Below are 10,436 nucleotides of genomic sequence, written 5' to 3'. Positions count from 1 at the left end.
AGAGGCAAGAGGATCCATCTCTGTGAGATGGAGGCCAGCCTGGTCTACAGCATGAGTTCCAGGACAGTCGGAGATACACAGAGAAACCCTGTGTGGCAAAACCAAAACAAAGGACCAAAAAAAATCACCTAATGCACAGATTTTTAATAATCAACCCCGGTTAAGAGTTTTAAGTTAATTTTTTTGTTACAGATATCACAGATTTTAACCATCCCCAATAAAATTAGTAGTCTTTCTTCCTCCAATAATAGGCTGCTCAACCATTGCAGTAAAACAGATCAAGCCAAACCGAAAAGCTGTTAACAACAGGTTTATTTGAGCAAAGGAATTCCTGGGCAGGTGTTCTCTTCCTGCACTGACATTCCTGGGCATGTAAGTCCAGGTCAAGGTGTTGGTGCACAGAAGTCCTTGTGCTCACAGAGAAGCACTAAGAGCACCAGGACTGTGAATCATGACAGGTGCCTGCTCAATTGGAGGATAAAATAAATATGTCTGTCACTACAATAAAGTAGAACTTTTCCTGTTCTTAACATCTATCTCTCGTGTTTAATTACGTGTTGAGTCATACATTACGGAAAAAGATGTATCAATCTTGCATTAATAATTTTTTTCCATTTGGCGCCTGCACACATGCACCAAGAAATATCACTCCCCCATCCTCCCCACCCCCACCAGCCCCATGCCCCGCCATGGCGGGTTTACATTTTGTCAGCTTTGCCTTTAAAGGTACAAGTCATATTGAAGTAGTCATTCAGACCCCAAGGCTGATGATTCTGTGTAAGAGAAGAGGGAGAGAGTGCAGCCATCAGCTCAGCGTAAACTACTATTCGCTGGGGTGGGGAAGAAAGCTCCAGAGCACAGGCAAGTGACTAGGAATATAAACAGTAAAGGCATGTTCTGTTACCGGTCTGTAAGGCAAGCATTTTCCCAGCAGCTGATTTCCCCATGGTTTCATGTCCTGCTTCCAACAGGAGCAATCACCATTTCTGCAGGGAGCTAGGCTGTCGCTCGAGAGGTTTGGACGATACCTGGCAGAGCAGAGTCACGCTTGCCTGCGGCTTATGTCAGAAATGATTCCTGAGTGGGTGGTTGTGACTCTGGCTCCTCCTTTCCGCTTCCTCCTGGCAGATGCCATCTTGTTCCCCGACTGAGGAGAGGGATGTTCCTCGAATGGAGGGAGCTTCCAGTTACTCCTCTGGTCAGGGACCTGATGGTGGAGCTGCCCCGGTGTGGGGCCGAGTCTTCGAGGAAGAGTAAGTATGGAAGAGAGTGGCAGGCAGGTGTGTTATCTGGGCGGGCAGCACAAACTGCTTGTTGTGGAGGCTTCAGGGGCTCAGGAGAAACCTGGCTTCAGCTTCCTTGTGCCGGAGGCCTAGGATTTAGCAGGTGGAGGAGCTCAGTTTCACCTCAGTGTCTTGGATTCAGGGCTACAGGCAAGTAGGAGGTGCTTTCTCTTAGCTGTTCAGGGAGTTAAAGCTCAGGGCCGGACCTCAGTCACCAATGCTCTAAGGCATTCTAGTGGGCAGAAGGAGCTAGTGCATTTGCTCAGCAGAGAGAGATAGGCTGTGAGATAGAGTGCTTTTATTGATTTGTTGTGGTTTTATTTATTTGTTAACTTCGTATTGTTAATTAGGATAGAAATGGAGCAAAAGAACAGAGATCCTGCAGTCACTTTTTTAGGCCATCATTTCCATAAAAGAGGACACTCTGCAAATTTCTTTCTGACATCTACTCTGGATTTCTGGATTTCTCTTGATGTTTTTAGAACTAAGGACTGAATCACTTGGGTCTCCATCACACACTTGTCTGTACCACATGACCAGTCTCACTCTAGGACTTTATGTGAAATCACTCTTATGACTTAGCTTTTTTAAAATTAAGTAATTAATTACTTTCTTAGTGGTTTATTGAGATCAGGTTTCTCTGTGTAATAGTCCTGGCTGTCCTGGAAGTCCCAATGTAGACCAGGCTGTTCTTGAACTCATAGAGATCAAGATTGCCTTCCTCAGCCTCCCAGGTGTTGGGATTAGAGACGTGCACCACCGCCACTCAGCCTTGACTTGAATCTTTAAGTCAGTGAATTAGTGCCTACATACCTTCCTGAAAAGATTTCTTAGAGCCAGCCTAAATTTCCTGGAGTGTACTTATATAAAGACTCAGCAACTATCATTTACTTCCTTCTTGTCTGTTCATAAGGACCAGATATAGGAACTCTGTTTAGCCAAACATGGTTCTTTATAAAGAGTACTTTTGTGATGTAGCCTCCACTTTGATTGGACCCAGCACTTTCTTCAGATTTACTTTAGTTGTCTAAAGAAATTCTGAATGGACTAGACGCAAGACTAGACTTGTTATGTGTAACCTGTCTGCTGTAACTGTCCCAGTCTGATTTTCCAAGGCCTGCATAATTCTCATCCTTTCGATGGCTCTTCCCTACCTCTAGCTTTAAAAGCAGGATATAATGTGGAATTCGGTCTTATTGTCAGAGAAACCCAATACTACTTTGGGATGTCTGCTCTCTGAATCTTCTGGGGGTGAACTGTCAAATTCCTGATCTGTCCTGCAGGAGGGTCCCAGGAGGCTTTACAGCGGGCAGCAAAAACTGTCAGGGGGAGGTAAGACGGAAACTCAGATCAGCCTGATTTGGGTACTGGTGCTAGAGCAGGAAGGACTTCTAGAGTCTGGCCCAGATCATTTTACTTTAGCCATTGTTTTACTTTAGCAGTTGGGGAGAGGACGGTAGTAGTCAGATAACAACAAACTCAGCCCCAAGTGCACAACAATTTTACGACATGCTTACACCGAGATTCTTTACAAAACTATATCTGGTTTCTTTCATAAGAATGGGTACTGTTGACTCAGAGACAGTACCCAAGATTTAGGATCTAGGGAACTTGACTTAGTAAACATGATGCCTGTGGGTGTCAGGATTGGCCCTAAGAAAATGGAGAAGTCACTTAGGCTGTTGTTAAACCACAAGAGACCTCATAAGAATGGGTTTTATGGACTGGAATTGGTGCTCAAGATTTAGGTGAAAAGGGTTTGGGATAAGCAAAACATGAATTATTGGTGTTACGAATGGAGGAGGCTGGCTCCTCAGAGACAGCAAGTGGATCAGCCATGTTGTAAACTCCATCCATTCCCATGGTTCCAGGAAGAGGACAGGTAAACACCACCTTCTTTGAAGGATGCTTGTGTATTTAACTTTGCTGGCTTCTTGGGTGCTTATCTGTGTGCGCGAGCACTTTTTTCACACTGCACCAACGCTTAAGAGCTGCATTGGTTTGACCTAAGAAATCTATCTTTCGTGCCTTCTCCGTCAGAACAGGATATCAGTACTCTAGAAAACCTCTCTGAGTGGATACCAGGAAAATGATCCTGTCATACATGCCTCAGCTTGTGATGCTCTCATATTTCTTCAGATGTCCAGCTCAGTTCTGTCCAAGAAATGCAGAGTGTTTAGACCCAACTCTAAGGTGGATTCTAAATGGTCTCCCATCAGTTCTACTATGTTTGAAATACCCTCAGGGTCAAGTAATGTCAGTATTTTCCTCTTACAGAGAGTCGGGACGGTGTCCAGAGAGGTTGCTGGTGATAGTGGCCAAGTAGTACTTCAACCTTTCCATATGCCCAATTCCCATCACTTTCCCCTGGAACTCTGTGTTGATTTTAGGAGCTGTCAAAAAACAAGGAAATGAACATAGATGAAGACCTTTACTTTTATCAGCTGTGAGTAGTATCTGGGAGGAGAGATGGAGATTGGGAGGAGGCATGGAGTGGGTTAGGCCCTAACCTGGAGTTCTTTGCTGACAGGTATGTACTAGGTCATGAGGCAATGAAGCACCTCCAAACTTACAGTGTGCTGGTAATGGGTCTGGGTGTGGAAATTGCCAAGAATATCATCCTCGGTAGGGTCAAGGCTGTCACTCTCCATGACCAGGGCACTGCCCAGGTATCTTGTTTTGGCTTCTCCTTGCCTAGGCTCCACCTTAGGTACCTGTCTTCCTCCACCCTTTCTATAGTTCTACTGATGTGAGGAAGATATTGGCAAAAACCAAGCAGAGATATCACAACCTTGCCTTGCTGAGCTGCACAGCTACACTGGACCCCTAATTGAGGACTTTCTTAGTGATTTTCAGGTATCCTCAAGCCTCCTGCCTTATTCTTTCTCTTTGTTGTCCTTTAGGCTGCCTCAGTGTGTCTGTGTCAGGCTTTGTGCTGGGAAACTAGGAGATGTAGGCAGCAGTTAGAGCTCGCCAAAGGGGCAGATTCATACGTAGAAAGGGGTTGTGGTATGAGCTCTGGAAAAAATCACCTGCATATGTTATTCTCAAGCCTTGTACAGGCAGGTGTAATGAGAGGAAACCTGGGATGACTGAGTTTTCACCCTAGGTATGTATGACCTGGCTGTAGGTAGCCAGCAGTTCCTTTCACCAGATACATTCACTTAGCCAGTCTTCAGACCTTGTTCGCCTGCCGTAGCATCACTGTTACTCTTGCTGTTGTAGTTAGGAGTGTTTTCTTGAATCTATTTTTTTGAAACCCTTGGGACTTGTGTGCTCACATGGCAAAGGCTGAGTCAGCCAAACCTGTGTGTTGTTTTCTTCCCCCTACTCTCTCAACTCTGACAGCTTTTATTATCTTTTATTCTCTCACTCCACCCCAACCCTGAGCCTGCTGGTCTTCACAGGTGGTGGTTCTTACCAGTACTCCTTTGGAATATCAGCTGCAGGTGGGTGAATTCTGTCATAGCCGTGGAATCAAGCTGGTGATGGCAGAAACTCAAGGCCCAGTTGGGTGAGTGCTTGCCCCTTCCTGGTCTAACTTCCACCAAACATAGGTGGAGAGTTTCCCAAGCCTTCATGTGTTCCTCCACCGACGAGATCCGAGTTAAGCTTTTTTGTTTTCCCTGTGTGGTGTGAGAATCCTCTGATCTGCTCCAGTACCTCGAGTGCTGGAAGGCCCTGTGCTTGGCCCAAAGCTCCGCTCCTGTTGATCCCCTCCGTAGGCAACTCTTCTGTGAGGAAATGATTCTCACTGATTCAGATGGGGAGCAGCCACTCAGTGCTATGGTTTCCATGATCACCAGCGTAAGGAGGCCAGCCCTATAGGTTCTAATGCAGAGGCTGGCAGTAATTGTTATTTCCTTTCCTTTTCCTATTTTTCTCCCTGCACTTCTGTTTTCTCTCTCCTCTCCTCCCTTTCTTACTTTTTATTGATGTTTCTTTTTCCTACCCCTCTTGATTTTTCCATTCTTTTCCTGTTCCCCCTTTCTTCCCCCTCACCTACCTGACTGGTGAACTTGGGACCTGTGACAAAATAGGTGAGTACTCTTTGCCTGTGATTGACCTTACCTGCTGGCAGCCTGCCCTAGACTGTAAATAGTTTTGTTTGTTTGTTTGTGTGTGATGTTATTGCTGTTCAGTGTTTGTGCTTGAGACATTCTCAGTAATGTAGTAAAGGCTAGTCTTGAATAGACGATGACCCTTCTGCCTTGGCTTCCATAGAAGTGTGACTGACTATAAGCATGCCTCGCTGTGTGCGGTTTAGCTCTTATTAACTCTTTCCCCCTCCCCGCCACCAGGAGAGTCCAGGGGTCGTCACCTGTTTGGAGGAATCCCGACATGGATTTGAGAGTGGTGACTTTATCTGTTTCACAGAAGTTCAGGGCATGACTGAACTCAATGGCATCGGTCCCATAGAGATCAAAGTTCTGGGTACAGCAAGCCTGGGGAAGGAGGGTGAGAAGTTGGTGGCACAGACCAAAGGGAAAGGTGGCTCTGTGATATGGGCTGTCTCAGAAGCCACAAGATCACTGTAGAGCTTGCCGATCTGACTGGGCTTATCCCAAAGTCAGCATTGACTTACCTTTGCCTCCTGAGTTCTGGGGTCAGAGCACTGTGTCACCAATGGCCTGGTATAACGCTGCCTTCTAACTTGTGCTGCCCTGGCCCCTGTTGCATCATCTCTTTCTGTGCAGCAGACTTCTGTGAAGCTGTTTGTGAAGCAGCTGGTTTATGCTTGGCTCATTCCCTTTTGACTTTTCCCATCTTGGTTGTAGTTTAGGCAATTCAGTTTTCCCTGCTAAGCTGTAAAAGGACTAAATGACTAGATCCTTTCTAGTATGTAAGATTGGTAAGCTAGGTTCTGGTAGAATAGAACCTGGAAAGAGAGGTCAGTGTGCAGCGTGCTTGCTGTGTTAAACATTTGCTCTCTTAAGGACAGAGTTTGAATTCAGAACTCTGTAATTCTAGCCATGTAAATCACTGTTACGTGGTGGGGTGTGGCAGTACATGCAGGGAAGGCCTACACCAGCCAGTGGGGTGCAGGGTGGAGGACGGAGACAGATGGATCCCAAGGGCTCCCCTCAGCCATCCTACCTGCATTTTTGAGAAAGTATCTGAAGGCGATAAGGGAGTGATGGGAGAAGATTTGGGGAGACGCATCTACAGTACTTCAGAACAGTTAGTGTACGCAGTTGGCCAAATATAGTGAAACCCCACAAAGGTGCGAGACTAACAAAGCTTCTGTGGAGATTATGTCCCTTAAATTAGGAAAGTTCGTGAGCACTGAAGTGAGACCTGTGAGCTCAAACACAGTCAAAGTAGCATGATGTTTGATATTATTTATAGCTGCAAGATACTTGCGTTACATATTTGATGCTGGCTTTAGTTGTACTGGCATTCTTGGTTTCTAAAAGGTTTGCCTAGTTAAATCTTGGGTCTCAACTCCTTGTATTATGTAGACTTGAATGAGTGGGATTACTGAGCACTCATGGCCATCCCCTTTTTCTGCAAACTAATTAGTCATTGATGAGACAGGACTGAAGGTTCTTAAGTTGTTTTGTACATAGTCCTCCATCCCTGAGCTCTGTGAGTAGAAACTGTTTGTCAGAAAGGAAAATTGGGTGCCATCGTGGATGATGCCATGCACCTGTAATCCTGGTGCTCCAGCAGGTGGGTGCAGGAGGATTAGGCCTTCAGGTCCAACCTTAGCTACAGAGTAAGAGGCCAGCCTGGGCTCTGTGAATACCGTGTCCAGATGAAGAAACAGATGCAAACAATGTCTTTAGTTTTGAACATGTACAGCTTGTTTTATCTTCTCACTCACTAAATAGTAGTGGGATAGTGAGCGTTAGTGTAGCAAGTCGGTTGGTTGGTAGTTCTTGCAGTGCAGTCACAAGTGCCTGAGTTTGATCCCCAGAATCTCTGCCAGGAAAGTTAGGTGGTATGGCCTGTATCTGTAAGCATCATGCTTGGGAGATGAAGACAAGTAGATTTCTTTTTTTCTTGTTTTAAATTTAGTTGCATGCATGCGTGTGAGCCTGTGTGCATGCGTTTTGAGATTCCCTGGAGTGAGAGGTACAGACTCTAGGGAGCTGCCCAAAGTGTGTAGTTGGGAACTTAACCAGACTCCTGTCTTCTGTGAGAGCAGGATGCTCCCTCAACTACTGAGTCAGCTGTTAGTCAGAGGGGAACTACTCTTCCTTCCCATTTTGTTTGGCTGTATGGAAACAGAAGCCAGATGCGGTGGCTTAGCGCCCAGAGTCTGAAGCTGGATAAGTGTGTTTGCTGTCATTCTGGTTGTCATGGGTATAGACCTGCCTTTGAACTCTGAATCCACCTGAGTTGACCTCTGAGGTGCTGGGATGAGAGTTGTGTTCTGTACTCCAGTGCCTTGGGTGGGCGTGATTTGTTTGTTTTGGGCTTTATTTGTCTGTCCCTCCCCCACTCTCCACCCCCGTGTTTGAGTAAAGCATTCTGTAAAGAAACAAAAACTGGGATGTCTTAGGCTTCTATAAAGATTTTGTGCTTTGGTTTAGATGGTGCACTGATCTTTGGAGAGTCACAGGGGCACTGCATGGGCTGTCAGTCTTCTCTTTCTGTTTCTTCTTTCAGGTCCCCATACCATTAGTAGCTGTGATACCTCTGGCTTCTCCGACTACACCCGTGGAAGCATTGTCAGTCAAGTGAAAGTGTCTTGGAAGATCAGCTTTGTGTGTAGGTGGGGAGGGCCTGTGAGTAGATGAACCTTTGTCTTGGAGAAGCCTAGGATTCTCCATGATCCACAGAAACCCTTACTCACCTCCTTGGCAGAGCCAGATTTTGTGGTAACTGAGTTTGCTAAGTGTTGTCACCCTGCTCAGCTGCACATTGGCTTCTAGGCCCTGCATCAGTTCTGTACTCAACACAGCAGGCTTCTTCGGCACCATGATGAGGTGCGTGAGTGGGAAGGCAGCCAGAAACCCTGGCTTGTCTTGTCCTTTCCTGTGCCTGTTCTTCCTCCAGTAGGGCATGATAGGGTCTCTCTTGGTTCCTTGTATCCAACCCGGAGGATGCAGCAGAAATGGTGACCTTGGCACAAGCTGTGGATGCTCGAGCATTGCCAGCAGCTCAGCAGGATTGCTTGAACATAGACCTCATCCGGAAGTTGGCATATGTAGCTGCTGGGGATCTGCCACCCATGAATGCCTTCATTGGTGGTTTGGCTGCCCAGAAGGTCATGAAGGTCATCAGGAGGGGGAAGGGGTGTGGAGCGCTGTGCTCCTCTGATTCCACCATCACTGCCTGTTTGTTGTTGTCACTCTCGGCTCCTGTGACTGCTGGCAATGCTCTTTCCCCAGGCTTCTTCTGGGAAGTTTCTGCCCATTAGGCAGTGGCTGTACTTTGATGCCCTTGACTCCCCAAGCACAAAGTGACTTTCATGGAAGATAAATGCCCGCCGGTAGGACAGTGGGAACAATGGAAAGTTTGGGAACATCTTGAGGGAAGTCTATCCCTAACCTGTCTTTATTCATATAAATCCAGTGCCAGAACTGTTACGATGGGCAAAGTGGCTGTATTTGGATCAGAAGTACTTCCTGGTGATTGACACTAATGGCTTCTGTCCACCATTTCTAGGATTTGTCTCTCGCTCCCTGATTCTTTTGGGGAGGGGGGTCTTTTGTTTTTCGTATCCTGGTCACACCACCTGTATTTGTTTGAGAGGAAAGGCCTCATGTACCTCTGTCCCCATTTACCCATTCTGCCCTCCTCCCTCAGGCATCCATACGAATTTCCAGCCCTGTGACCTTGGTAGTACACGGTCTTACATGCTCTTGGTGTTTTCTTTTGAGAATAAGGAGTGGTGGAAACCCACCATTAGTGACATTGATCAGTCTGTTTGCCAACTTGTAGGTAGGTTCAGGTGCCATTGGCTGTGAGTATCTCAAGAGCTTTGCCATGATTGGCCTCCGATGTGGGGAGGATGGGGAAATCACAGTTACAGACATGGACACCATTGAGAAATCAAATCTGAACCAACAGTTTCTTTCATTCCTGGGATGTCACAGTGAGTAGGATGGGACGGCTTTCTCTCTCTCTCTCCGCTGATTCTAATCTAAATGGTTTAGATGTTTATGCTTTCCCGTCCTTTATTCCTTCCTACTTTTCAGTACTTTTTCGGGTATGAGATCAATGCACATTGTCACATTTTTTCATTTGCCTGTTTTTTCCTCCACCTAAGATTGGCTGATTGTTCATTGCAGATGTGACATTGTGAAATGAGATAGTAGAGGCATAACTGGGAATTCTCTGTAGGTCAGTGTTCTTTTGACTTGGGAATAATCTGTCTTTCCTTTGCTTCATTTTACACTAAACAATTCTAGACCCTAGAAAACACATGGTCCACTAATGAAATGTTCTGCCTCTCTCTAATTCAGAACAAGGGACAAATTTCTTGGATGCATTTTGATGTCCCCCTCCCATAACACTTACTGAGTTTGCAAGACTCAGTAAAAACTTAAATGGCGTTAAATTCTATTTGTCTTTGCATGCCCAGATGCTCAGTGGAAAAGAGAAATTTCTTCCATACTTGGAGAAAGCTTTCCCTTGTTCAGTGAAGCTATTTTGAGATGACTAGGTTGTGATGGCAAAAAGAAAACAAATTAATAAAATACAATTATCTTTGCCAGGCTTTTTGGACTTGCCACAAAAAAGTTAGACTTCCATAATTGGGATGCTGAAGCCAGAGATTTTGACCAGCCTGGGACGTGTATCACAAAAGCTCTTTGTGCGTGTTTGGTTTCTGTTGTGGTCAGTGCATACTTGGATGGGGTGTCAAATGTGTAAGAGAAGCAACAGAAACAGAAGTAGCAAATGGCCATGTCAGATGGGGCTGGTTTTCGGTTCTTATGAAGACTTTCCCCTAGAGAAGTTGGCATTCCAGTGATGAGGCAGGTATCAGGGTGAACAGCTGACCATGCAGAGGTAGTAGTAGTAGTCAAGATAGGTATTGACTAGAGCTGTGTGGTGAGTTGAGGTGGGGGAAGACTACATCCCATTTATATCCCAAGGGAAAGTGTAACTGGAGGAGGTTTTGGGAAGTGTCATGTGAGTCGGTCTCTCAGAGAAATTTCTTGTGTGTGTGGTTTTATTTGGGTAATACTGGTTCCATTA

The 10,436-nt window shown here is 45.8% G+C and overlaps 1 pseudogene; it reads left to right on the top strand.

Moving 5' to 3' along the window:
• Positions 1-3,422: 3,422 nt before the first annotated feature.
• LOC130868808 (ubiquitin-like modifier-activating enzyme 1 Y) lies at positions 3,423-9,338 on the top strand (annotated as a pseudogene).
• The last annotated feature ends 1,098 nt before the right edge of the window (positions 9,339-10,436 follow it).

Source organism: Chionomys nivalis, chromosome Y (assembly GCF_950005125.1).
Source record: "Chionomys nivalis chromosome Y, mChiNiv1.1, whole genome shotgun sequence".
NCBI lineage: Eukaryota > Metazoa > Chordata > Mammalia > Rodentia > Cricetidae > Chionomys > Chionomys nivalis.
The sequence above is the reverse complement of the archived record's forward strand: the minus strand, read 5'-3'. Positions and strand labels throughout refer to the sequence as shown.